Raw genomic sequence first — 13,741 nt, forward strand, 5'->3', positions numbered from 1 at the left:
TGCCTATAGCTGCCAGCAGGAGAATTGTATCCATCATCCATGTGAAATCTAAGCCCCTCTTGATGTTGAGGGGGACTGGACATAACCATCCCAGGATCCACAGGACAGAGGAATAAAGTATGTATAAGTGTGGACTTACTGGTGTTCTTCTGGGTAACTATTGTGATTAGTAAGAGAAGAAATTGTAGTGGTGATGTGGAGAGGTTAGCCACAGTGGCTGATGGTTGGTAGGGAGCTGGAAGAAGAGAAATGGGATGGGGCCATTTTCAGGATTTGGAGCTGTCCTGGGGGTTGCTGCAGGGACTGATGCTGGACGTTGTGTGTTCTGCTGTGGCCCACTTGGTGGACTGGGGGAGAGTGTGGACTATAATGTGGACCACCATCCATGTGGTGCAGTGGCTCTCCAGAATGTATTTGCCAGGTGCAGTTGATGTACTGCAATGATGGAAGAGGTTATTTATGTGGGAGGGCTGGGATGGGTGGGGCGGGGGGTATATGGGGATCTCATATAATTTGAACGTAACATTTAAAACAAAATAAAGAAAAGAAATGTTAAAATGAGAAAACACACAAACACACAAATTGACATTGGGAGGATATTTTCTTTTTCTTTTTGAACCAGGGCTATCATGTCTACCAGGGGGATATCAGGGATATAGGAATTCAACCTCAGTCGATATTTGGAACACTGTAATTTCCAGGGCCTTTCCTTTTTTCCAATCATGAGGAAGGTGTTGGGTTTTGATTACCGAGGTAAGCTTATGCATCTGTGTAGATGTTTACTGGTCACTTTCACATAAGGAATCCCATTAAAACCCTACTGCAAATATCAGGGTGGTTTTCAAAACCCTCTCTCTAATGTCACTTCTCTATCCCAAAAGCCAGTAGATTCTGTTCCAAATCAAAGTTTAGTAGCCAGCCCACTTGGAAAACACAATGAGATGAATTGAAGATGCCCCAGGAGAAATGAGCAGATGTCTAAATGTCACTGTTCAAAGCCATAATGACTATAAGATAGCACTGACTGTGTATGTCAGTGATTCCTAGGGTCCTGTCACTAACTTCAGGCTTATATCCCAAGACACAGATCATGGATTGTGTCCTAATCATACTCCACTCACCAGCTCATTTGGAAAACACTCTGGGAGTGTATTGAAGATACAGGGTTGAGGGGGCATGTTACCAGGTGCCTAAACACCATTGTCCAAAGTGCATTGTTATGATGATGGGGCTGTTGCTATCAGAGGGATTTCCTGTCTTCTACAGGAAGTTGGAGGCTCTTCATGAGGGGAAGGGCAGAAGATTTTAGGCTAACTCACTGGGTGAAGGATACAGCCTTCAGAGTAGGCTGCAGTAATGAAGTGCTCAGCAGGCAGGTTTCCAGAGGTGGGGAGGAGGACACTCTGTGGAAGAGCAGGGGAAGGGGGCTGCTATGCAGGACATGCTGGGACTGGGCAAAAAAGTCAGGCCGTTAGCTGAGTCAGCTCTAATGGAACCCTGGGGCTTGATGAGGAGGACCCTATGTTACTAAGAGCCACAGAATGTCCCCATTTTTACCTTCCTTCTTTAAGTCTGCTTTTAGTCCCTTGGCCACAGGGCCCTTTGTGTCCCCTGAGAGACACTATGGAGTAGTAAGAAGAGAAATGCTTTGCTTCAGGCTGGCAGGAACAGGAACAACTTGGGCTCTAGATGAACTCAAAGCAGGGATTGAGTCCAGCCTTGACAGTTCACAGCTAGCACTGTGATATTAATCAAATGACCCAGTGCTATGAGCCATAGCTTCTTCATTTGTAAAATGGGTTTGCTAAGCTCCTTCTTATCAGATTGGTGTGGTGCACTTAACATATGGACAGCCCCTCAGACAAAGCCTGGCCTAGATTGGCTCTTCACTGCACGGCAGTTCTTCCTATTATTATTTTCACCCCAGACTCCACCACCCTCTACTGTGGGAATTTAAAAAATAATCCATATCTCAGAGAATATGCAGCACCATTAGGCAGCTTTATTTTTCCTGACATGCTAGGACGAATGCACAGTGTGATGGTTTGACAACAGGAATTTATTGACTTGTGTTTTCAGAGGCTGGAAGGCTGGCTTCCTCCTGGGGTGGGTAGCATATGGCTGCCCAGCAATCCTTGGATTTCCCTTTACATGGTGATGTCCTTGCCTTTCTCTTCTGGGTTCCATTGCCTTCCAGCTTCTGGCTCTTGCCCGTTGCTTTCTCTTACAGACATAGCTTGTTTGACTCTGCTTTGCATTATTGCACTTGGCAGATACAGAGTTGAAGGGCCTGAGGCTCTTCGCCCTGCCCACCTGAGTTCTCACCCCACAGAATATGGCCCCTCCTGCCTCAGAATGTCTTCCCTAGGCAGAATTCAGAGTAGCCACATCCACCCTGGACACCCAGGACATCCTGGACACCCAGGACTGAAAGCAGGGGCAGAGCTGGATTCTGAGAGTCCCTCTGATCTGGTGTGGGTAGTCCCTCAGTCCTCTGTCAGGATGGCCACCTTCCTGTCTTTATGCCACTACCATGCTGCTTTTTCATCACTGTAGCTATGTAATACTTTATGAAGTCCAAAAGTGAGAGTCTTCCAATTTTGCCTTTCCTTTTTAAGAGGTTTCTGGCGATATGGGACCCTGTACCCTTCCGAATAATTTTGATAATCATGTTTACCGTTTATTTTAAAAATGTTTTTTTGACACTTTTATTGGGATTGCATAGAATTTGTATAGCAATTATTGTACATTTGACTTTCTTTTTTTTTTCAGAATTGGCATGTTAATGATATTTAGTCTTCCAATCTGTGAGAATGGAATGTTCTTCCAATTATTTAGGTCTTTTTAAAACTTCTTTTAAAAATGAATTTAGTTTTCTGAATACAAGCACTTTCCATCGTTGGTTAAGTTTCTTCCTAAATATTTTGGTGTTAACTATCATGTTGTTTTTCACCACTTGTTTGGTACTTTTAGTTAGTTTTCTTGATATCATCTTGATTTCTAGACTCTCTTCCAAGCCCCTCTCTCCTGTCTTTTCTTTTCAGGCTGTAGCACACCTTTTAGTATTTCCTGGAAAGACAAACTCTTGGTTAAAAACTCTCTCAGTTTCTGATTATCTGTGAATATTCTAAAGTTGCCCTCCTTTTTAAAGGCAATCTTCATGGATATGATTCTTGGCTTAAAGTTTTTCTCTTGCAGGATCTTAAATATAGCATACCACTGTCTTCTAGCCTCCATGGTTTCTAATGCCAAATCAGCACTTAACCTTATTCACTATCCCTTATATTTTATGCATGGCTTTTCTCTTGCTGCTCTCAGAAAACTCTTTGTCTTTGGCATTTTGCATGATGATTAGTATGTGTCTCGGAGTTGGTCTTTATGGATTTATTCAGATGAAAGTGCATTGTGCTTCTTGAGCATAGATAGCTATGTCCTTCAATAGAGATGGGAAGTTTTCTACCATTATTTCTTCCCCTTTTCCCTTCTCTTCTCTTTCTGGGACACCCATGACATGTACATTTGTGCACCTCTTGCTGTCATTTAGTTCCCTGAGGCCTTATTAAATTCTTTCCATTCTTTTCTTAATCTGTTCTTTTGTATGTTTGCTTTCAGAGGTCATTTCTTCAAGCTCACCAATCCTTTCTTCTGTCTCCTTAAATTTCCTATTATATGATTCCAGTGTATTTTTAATTTTGGTTATTGCACCTTTCATTCCTAGAACTGCTATTTTTCTATGTATGCTTCCATGTCCTTAATCTCTTTAGCCATCTCATTGAATTTATTAAGGAGATTTGTTTGAACATCTATGATTAGTTGTCTCAACTCCATTATGTTCTCTAGAGGTTTTTCTTGCCCCTTTAAATGGGCTGTATATTCTTGTTTCTTCTAAGGACTGTAATTTTGTTGTTGGTGTCTTGGCATCTGGTTTACTTGATATATTTATTCTCTGTGAACTTTTCTTCTTTAGTTTAGAGCTTTCTTGCCCTTTCTCCCTGGCTGGTTGTGAAGTAGGAGCCAAGGATATAGTTGGTTTTGACAGTGGAGGAGGCTCAAGCTGTTCTCATTACCCCAGGGACAGATGAAGCTTCTCCCAACTTTCTCCTTTCTCTAGGATAGTGACAGAATAAGTCATGCAGGCCTAGACTGTAGTTGCTCAGAAAGACTAAAGAAAATTCATGCCTCTTTCCCCCCTGCCTTGGATTGGCATAGACCTGCACATGTGGGTAGCAATCTATGCTGTGCAGATTTGAAATGGCTGCAGTTGTCCTGATAAGCTTCTGACTCTGTCCAGCAGAATGTATCTGCAATAACTCAGAGAGGCTTGTGCAGGGCCCACCAGCTTCCTCCCTGCCAGACGTGGGGTGGGGGATTCAACTAGAGCTGCAATCCAATCTGCATGTACAGAAGCTGGATCCCTACCAGCACTGTGATTTTCAGGTCACCCTGCTTCCCCTTGGGCCAAGGGTGGAGCTCAAATGACAGCTACCAGCCTCTTCTGACTTGGACTATTTCACACTGTATCTGTGCTTACAATTATACTTTAGCCCGCTGAAGTTACTAATCAGTAGGTGAAGTTATTGACCAACCATCTCTTCCTCCCTCATTTTTTGGAAGTGGAGCTTCCCATTCCAGCCATGGAATATCTCCTGAGGCAACTTGTGCTGCCAGTGGAGGATGAGCACTGGCCTGTGGAATGTGGAGGGCTCTACTCATTCATTTTCTCTGCAAATGGGCAGTCTCCTCCTCCCATTCTTTCAAGGATGCTGCAAGATGCTGTTTTGGTCACCTGGAAACACCAAACAGGTGCTTTAGATAGCTCCGGGTAATTACTAACTGCCCTGTAGCACTGGCTGACTCTAGGAGCTCCTTAATCTCCCAACATCTTGCTGATTGTCCCTGAATTATTTTTATTAAGTTGCAAAGTACACCTTTGAGGCTCATTGTCTTATAAATGGATGACTAATGTGCCAGCGTTATTTGTTGAAAAGACTTCCCTTTTTCAAGTGAGTTTCCTTGGACCTTTGGCAGGAAAAATCAGTTGATTATATTAGCACTGGACATATCTGGGTTCTGTATGCTGTTGGCTTGATAGATGTGCCTATCCTTTCCCCACAACTACACTCTCTTGATTACTTGGGCCTTATAATAAGTCTTTATATTGGGAAAAGTAATTCCTTCGAGTTTTTTCTTTTTCAGATTCAGTTTGACTCTTCTAGTTTCTTCTCTCTATACATAAATTTTAGAATCTGGCAATATCTACAAAGATGATTAATGGGAATTTGTAATTAATTGAATCTCTTGATCAGCTTGGGGGGAATTGACATCTTAACTAATGAAGACTGGATTTTGTACCACAGTTTGGACTTTGTGTTGGTCCACATTCTGGCAGGGACGGACCCATCTCTTCAAGATGCTTACTTTAGTTAAGGTGTGTGCCAAATGAATCTGGTTGGGCTTTAGCTCAGATTACTGGAGTCTTTTTTAAGCAGAGTGAAAATCAGATGTAGAGAGAAACGATGGGGAGCAGCCAGAAGCCAAAAGTCAATGGAACCCAGAGGAGAAGAGAGAGGACATCATCAAGTGCATTGCAATGTGACAGATGATCCAAGGACCAAGGACAGCTGGCAGCCAGCCCCAGGGAACACAATCTTCTGGGAGAAATCACCGTCTTGATGAAAATTCGATTTTGGAGTTACCCTTGCCTCAAAACCGTGGACCAAAAAATTCCTATTATTTAAGTCAACCAATTGTATGGTTTCTGTTTAGCAGCTGGGAATCTAAAACACTACCATTGAGTATTGCAATCCACTAACATAGAATATCTCTCCACATGTTTGGGTCTTTGAATACTTTCATCAATATTTTGAAGTTATAATGATAAATACTCTGAATAAATATATATATATTTATTTATATTTATATTTATATTTATACAGGAATACTTCATTTTTCTGGTATAATTCAAAATGGTATTGCATTTTTAAAAATTTTTACTTTTCAAATTCCAATTCTTCACTGCTGGCATTTAGACATATAATTGATTTTGTGTATTGACCTTGTCTCCTGCAAACCTTAGTACACTCACTTATTAGTTCTAGATTTTTTCTTTTCTTGTATATTCTTTGGAATTTCCCACATAGACAATCATATCATCTACAAAAAAAGAGTCTTATTTCTTTCTTTCCAATCTCAATAGGTTGTATTTCTTATATTGAGCCATTTTACTAGCTAAGAATTTCACTACTAGGATGAAGTGAAATAGTGAGGGTAAACATCCTTGTCTGTTTCCTTAGCTCATGGGAAAAGCATTCACCCTGTCACCAGTTAATATTATATGAGCCTTAGGGAGTTCATAGATACATTTTATTTGGTTAAAGAAGTTCCCTTCTCTTCATAGTTCGCTGAGAATTTTTGTAAAAACTGGATGTAAAATTTTGTTGAAGGCTTTTTCTGAAGTAATTGATGTGATGCTTGGTGTTTCTTATTTAGACTCTTAACATGGTGGGTTTCATTGTCAATATTTTTTTCATTTATTTATTTCATTTATTTTATTTTTTAATTTTACTTTTAAAATTTAAAGTTAATAGATCACAAGGAATGTTACATTAAAAAACATAAGATGTTCCCATATAAACCACCCCCACCCCCAGCACAACATTGTTGTAAATTGTATTTTTTTGAAGTTATATACATCACTAAAATGTTACTCTAAAAAGAGAAGAGGTTCCTGTGTACCCCCCACCCCCCACCCCACTCCTCCCACACCAACAACCTCCCTCATCATTGCAGCACACTCATCGCACTCGTTGAACATATTTTGAGGCACTGCTGCACTAAACAGATAATAGTTTACCCTGCAGTTCTCACTCTCCCCAGTTCATTCAGTGGGTTATGGCAGGATATATAAAGTCCAGCATCTCACGCTGCAATATCACTAAGGACAACTAAAATCCCAAAAATGCCCCCACATCACATCTCTTCTACCCTCTTCCTGCAGTTAGCAACTACTGTGGCCACTTTCTCCACCTCCATGCTACAATTTCTTCCATTACTCGTCACAATAGTTTTATAGTAGAATAGCAGGAAGTACACTCTAGTCCACATTTTATTCCTCCATTCTGTGGACCCTGGGACGGTGATGTCCTCTCCACCTCTAGATCAAGAGGGGTCTTAGATTCCACATGGATGATGGATGCAATTCCTCTGCTTACAGTCATAGACACTCTTGATTCCCTGGTGTGGTGGCTGTCAACAGTTTTTTTTTTCAATTACAGCAATTAGGTTTACAGAAAACTCATGGAGAAAGTACATTTTCCATATACCACGCCAATTACCAATTTGCGTTAGTGTTCTATATTTTTTGATGAAAGAATAATACTGTAATTGTTGTAACTATAGCCCATGGTTGACATTAGGAGTTTCAGTAATTTGTGTTTTTCTATGAAATGTTCTATTGCATCCAAGTTATTGAATTTATAGCCACAGAGTTTTTTGTACTATTCCTTTATTTCCTTAATTTTGTGGATTCATTAGAAATGTTTCATCTTTTACTTCTGACAATGTGTCACTCTTCTTATTCTTGGTTACTCTGGCTAGTGTTTGTTCAATTTTTTAGATGTTTTCAAGGAAATTTTTTGTTTGACTGATTTCTTTTTTGTTTTCCTGTTTAAAACTAATTGATTTAATTCTCAAATCTTTATTATTTCCTCTCTTTGGTTTGCTTTAGATTTAAATTTCACTTTTATTTTCTAAGTTGTACACTTAGGTTCTTGAATACAGATTTTTTGCCTGTTTGAATATAAGCACTTAATGCCATAGTAAATGGCTCAAGACCTCAGCAAAAAACAAAACAAAACAAAACAGGCATCCACTTTAAATAGAGCATGGTCCAAAGATTCAGGTTTGCAAAATCACTCTTATCAGGCAGAGCATTCTAAAGGCTAAGAACTTACCTCCATGGTTCTAGCCAAGAGCCAGTCCTTAAGACAGGATTTTATTTGGAATATGCAGGTTTTGAGCAACCCAAGTCTGCTGAAATATCCTTTTTTAAAAACAATCCCATAAGGAAATATTTATGTGAGATCAGTATAAAAGCATACAAATAAAATTTGAATAAAACACAAATCCACACTGAGGTATAACACTCATAGTAAACAAATTAAAATCTAAGAAAGCTAAGTGGCAACTATATTCAGTTGGACACAGGTGTATCTTGTACTCTAGGAAGTCTTTTATGCAATAATCATCTTAAATCAACAGAAGACCAATCTTCATCCTGATCTTTCAAGTTTGGTTACTTTAGCATTTGCTCCTCTTTTCTCCAGCGTCCTCCTTTAGTATGCCTGGTAATTGTTTTGTTGATTGCCACCCCCTCGAGCTGCCTTGCCATATGTGCTCTGTTGATCACTGTAGTCTGCATATCCCTGCCTATATTCATTATTCCCAAAGTTATACCCCGTATCATCAGATTGGCCATAGACACTGTAATTTTGATCACCACCATAGGCAGAGCTGTAATTTCCATACCCTTGATCATCATAGTTACTAAATCCTTGGTTCCAGTTTTGACCCTGATGTTGTCCATGACCACTAGTACCACCTCATCCATCAGCTGCACCCCCTTTTCCTCCTTTCCTCGCTGCTGTTGCTGAGTGTATACCTTTTAGAGTTGTGCAACTTTGATTTCACACTTCCAAGGTACAATCTGATGATATTTGCTCTCTAATAATTTCTTTACTGGCTCTTCATCTGTACATGTAATTAAACAAAATCCTCTTCTTTCATTTGTTTTTGTAACCATAGCAAGTTCAATATTGTCAATCTCGGCAAATGCTCCAAAATATTCTGTTATTTGTTCTTTGGAAGTATCTGGGCTCAATCCTCCCACCAAAACGTTTTGGGGGATTCTTTTCCTTTTTTTTTTTTTTAACATTTATGTATTCTTCCCCCCTCTCTGAGTCATTCACTGTGGATTTCCTTGGGTCCACCCGTACCCTCATCAGTGGGCTTGAGGAACCGATCCTGGGACATTCTGGAGTGGGTGAGAGGCGATCACTCTCCTGCACCACCCCAGTTCCCTCCTCTGAAACATCCCCTACCATCTCCCCTCTGTATCTCCCCTTGTATCACACTGCTGCACTAAATGTTCTCACAGGCCAGCTTGCATGTGTGGTGCGGCACTCCTGGGTGGGGCAGAACTCCTTCATGGCGTAGCACTCTGGCAAGGGCCGGCACTCTGCTTGGGTCTGCTAGCCTTCACCAGGAGGCCCTGGGCATTGAACCCTGGACATCCTATAGGGCAGATGGGAGCCCAACTGATCGAACCACATCAGTTTCCTAGGTTCTTTTCCTTTTAATGCTTTACCCATTTGGTGTATTTCAATTTGACATGCAGTTTGTGTTTCTTCAGTTCCAAACCTTATCAACACTTGCAGCATTGAAGCTGGCAATTAAGGGAGGGAATCTGTAGATGGATCTGGAACCTGGCAACAAGTCTACGTGGACTTTGATACCCCCAAGAGGGCTCCTGGACGACCCTCCCCCATACTCTGACATTTAGAACAAGATTTTCTTCGGAAGCCAGGAGAAGCCGCAGATAATCCTCAAGGACTTTATCATTGGACCCACCCACGGGATTGATGGGTGGGGTAACCATTCAAAACAGTCAACAGCTGGCAGTCCTCCTATGTCATTAGAAAAGGGGGATGTAATTAACAGTTTGAAAAGCAGACACAAGGTCTGAGTGCTGTCTTTTGCCTTCTGCATGTCCTCGTGCCAGTCCTGCCCTGTTCCTGCCTTCTGTACCCTGCTCCCGCTGTGTCCCCTGACACGGAACAACACACAAGTGAAACCTGGGCGTTTATAATCTATAAGGGGAATTGAACTCTGTAAATCAGCTCTTCTTATCACCCTTCAGCCCCTTCCTCTCTACCTGGGACCCATGGGCTTGATTTCTCCCATTTCTCCTCCCTCCCTACCTGAATAAAATACTGGTCTCACTCCATTGACATGCTCTTGAAATCCTTTCTGCAGCAGATGAATTTGACCAACACTGCCAGTTTTACACCCTATTGAGGCATAGTCATGGTCTAATTCAGTTTCCCAGTCGAGATGACAGAGGTGTTGGCTAGGCCATCCCTTAGGATCAGCCTTTCCCACACCCCGGGTCTTTATAGACGACATCCTTACAGGTGGTCACGATTCAGTAATTTCTGCATTCCAAATCAGTTGGGGACAAGCATATTCACCCTGTTTCCGTTCACAGGCTTTTATGGTGACTTGTTTCCACTATATTTATGTGGCATGGGCCCACCTCCCTCCTACAGGGAGAATGCGGGTGTTATTCAGAATTGTTCCTATCCCTGCTAACTGGGCAGAGGATATGTTTTGTTCCAATTAATCTCGAAGTGCAGGCAGTGATATTGCAACAATGTAAATTACTGTCACCCCTGGGAAATGTCCATCAGTTTGGAGGTCCTTAAGATTCCATGGCTGTATCTTTGGGGCTCAGAAGTTTGGATGGTAGGCCATGGCCTCCTGTCTACTTTGTTCTCCCTCTGAATTAAAATACTGAATTATCTCTGTTGGTTCCTAGCATTACCCAGCATTAATTTGAATTTCCCTGACCCAATTTGCCAAAGAGCCACCATCTTTCCAGGCTCATTCCCATCATATGCCTTACTACTCGAAGAGAAGTCTCAATTCAGCACATTCTAGTTAACAAAACTTTCCCCCCTGAATGCCACAACCCACTGAAATAGAATTCAGTTTGTACCACTTACTGTGGTAGATTGAATGCCAAAATAAACATGTTCTTTACCTTAATCCTCATTCTGATGGGGACGAAACCATTGAAAATAGGAACACCTGACAAAGTGTGGGCCTTAGTGAGGAAACTCAAGGCTTTATAAAGGGAGAATGGAATCTCAGAAGTCAGAAAGGAGAGAACATTGCCATATGATGGGAGGTAGAAATGGAAACCAAGAAACTGCAAGGCCTCCCTGCAGCCAGAAGCAGAACTCTATGGTCTTGGGGAGAAAGCAAGCCCTGTCTTTACCTAAATTTCGGACTTTTTCTAACCTCAAAACCATGAGTCAATCAATTTCCATTATTTAAACCAACTCATTATGTGGTATTTGTCATGGAAACCTGGCAAAACTAAGACGCTTTTGGGTACCGAAGTGGGGTCCTGGTATTAGAAATACCTAAAAATGTGGTTGCAGCAATGGAGTAGGGAAATGGCTTAAGGTGGGAATACCTATGAAGAACTTTGTGCAAAAAAGTCTAAACTGTTTTCAACAGACCGTTGGTAGAAATGTGGACATTAAAGTTATTACAAGCGAGTTCTCGGAAAAATATGATTAATGTGTTACCTGAAACTGGAGGCAAGGTGGTTCGTGTTGTAAAGTGGCAGAGATCTTGGCAACATTGTGCTCTAATGCTAGATGGAAGGCAAAATCCACAAGTGATGAACCTCGATATTTACTTGCGATTTCCTACCTAAGTATAGTAGGTGTGGATTTTTTTTTTTTTTTGCAGCTTCTGGAAATCAGGATAACCCAGAATTGATAGTAGCCATGAAGGAGAAGAAGACACTGCCATGTGACAGGAGGCAAAGATACTAGCCAAAGGCTGCAATGATTTCTGGTAGCCAACATCAGAAAGCATCATCTTCAGTCAAAATTCAAGCTTTCCCAATGCATAAATTTTGTATTTCTTCTAGCCTCAAATCCATGACACTATAAAATTTGGTTATTTACATCAGCCCACTCTATATCATTTGCCACAGAGCCTGACAATCTAAGGAACCCACCATGTCATAGAACAGCCCATTCTCTCCCAAATCCTTTGTGCCATGTATACCAATACTAATAAGTCCAGTTTCCATGTTGTTGAAAATGTATACTAAAGGGATGGGTGCTGTTAGGGTACATGTTCTGTGCACAAATAATGTTCAGTCCCCCGTAGTAGGTTACAATATATATTTGTAGCCACATGCCTATGTAATTTAGTCTGAGTATTCTGAAGGGATAAGTAAGCTTTCCTTGCCTTATGGGAGCACCCACTCCTAGGGGAAGTCATACCCACCATACAGTACCTATGGTTTGATTCACATCAGCAATTTATCATTCCTTTCTGTCCTTCCCATCCACAGAAGTGAGAATGATATGTGTTTCTGCACAGCACATCGGGAATGTTGGTCAGGCAACAGCTCAACTTGCCCCTGATAACCAGAGGCCTTTGTACATGTTTGAATATTGAGATTTCGAGTTTCACAGGAATCAGTCTGCCAGGAGTTGTACACCACATTGCCTGATGATCTAGAAGGAGAGGTCCCAGAAATACCTGCACACATGATATTCTTTGTAATAGACAGAATCTGAAAAATAATATAGATGCTGGCATGTTACTAGAATTGCCCTTAGTCATCTACAATTGGTACAGTCCCTAGTCATACCTTATGACCCAAATGTTCCCCAGAGCAGTGACACTCAGGTTTGCAGCTTGTTTGGTTTCTGGTTATGTGCCTAAAGCACAGGTGGTTTTGCAGGTATATGGCTCCAATCTTTCAAGCATCTGATATAGTTGTACTAAGAGACATTATCATTCTCTTGTTTGGAGCCTCTTTTGAGGCATTAATGAAATACCAGATTTCCCTAATTGCATAATCCATTCATTCATTCATTCATTCATTCTAACATACTGTTTATCTTTCTATTTGTCAATAGTATTCAAAAATTTTTATTGGAGATAAAATTCACATGTCCTAAAATTCACCATTTTAACCATTTGAAGTGTACACTCTAACAGCTGTTTATATATTCACCAAGTTGGAGAACACTTACCAATATTTAATTCCAGAAAATTTTCTTTGGACCCAAAAGATTTCCTGGACTTATTAAGCTGTCAGTTCCACTCCCCTCTGCTCCCAGCCTTTGGGTGACACAAATCTGCATCTGTCTGTGAATTTTCCTGAGCTGGGCCTTTCACAGAATCAAAACCATGCACTTGTGGGCTTGGTGTCCGGATTCTTTCATTTAACATAATGTTTCAATACTCATCCATGTTGTAGCATATATCTGTACTTCGTTACTTTCTCTGCTGAACAATATTCCATTGTGTGCGTCTGTAACTGCTTGTCCATTTTATTAACCAGATTGATACTGATATTGCATGCATTATTTTTTCTTTATTTTCTTTTAAATGTTACATTTAAAAAATATGAGGTCCCCATATACTCCTACCTCACCCATGCCACACCTCCCACATCAACTAATGCTTCCATCATTGTGGCACATGCACCCAGCAAATACATTCTGGAGAACCAATGTGGCATATGGACAGTGGTCCACATTGTAGTCCACACTCTCCCCCAGTCCACCCAATGCGCCACGACAGGACACACAACGTCCAGCATCCATCCCTGCAGCACCACCTAGGACAACTCCAAATCCTGAAAATGCCCCCACACCATATCTCTTCTTCCCTCTCCCGACCATCAGCGGCCACCGTGGCCACCCTCTCCAAATCACTGCTACAATTTCTTCCTTTACTAATCGCAATAGTACCCCAGTAGAACTCCAGTAAGTCCACTCTAATCCATACTCTATTCCTTCATCTTCTGGACCTGGGATGGCTATGTCCAGTTCCTTTCTACATCAAGAGAGGCTTTAGATTTCACATGGATGATGGATGCAAATGTCTTGCTTGCAGCTGTAGGTACTCTTGGCTCCCTGGTGTG

The 13,741-nt window shown here is 41.2% G+C and overlaps 1 pseudogene; it reads right to left on the reverse strand.

The window, feature by feature from the left end:
• Positions 1 to 8,333: 8,333 nt before the first annotated feature.
• LOC101444958 (heterogeneous nuclear ribonucleoprotein D-like pseudogene) lies at positions 8,334 to 10,182 on the reverse strand (annotated as a pseudogene).
• Between the last annotated feature and the right edge of the window lie 3,559 nt (positions 10,183 to 13,741).

The sequence above is a fragment of the Dasypus novemcinctus genome, chromosome X (genome assembly GCF_030445035.2).
Source record: "Dasypus novemcinctus isolate mDasNov1 chromosome X, mDasNov1.1.hap2, whole genome shotgun sequence".
Taxonomy (NCBI): domain Eukaryota; kingdom Metazoa; phylum Chordata; class Mammalia; order Cingulata; family Dasypodidae; genus Dasypus; species Dasypus novemcinctus.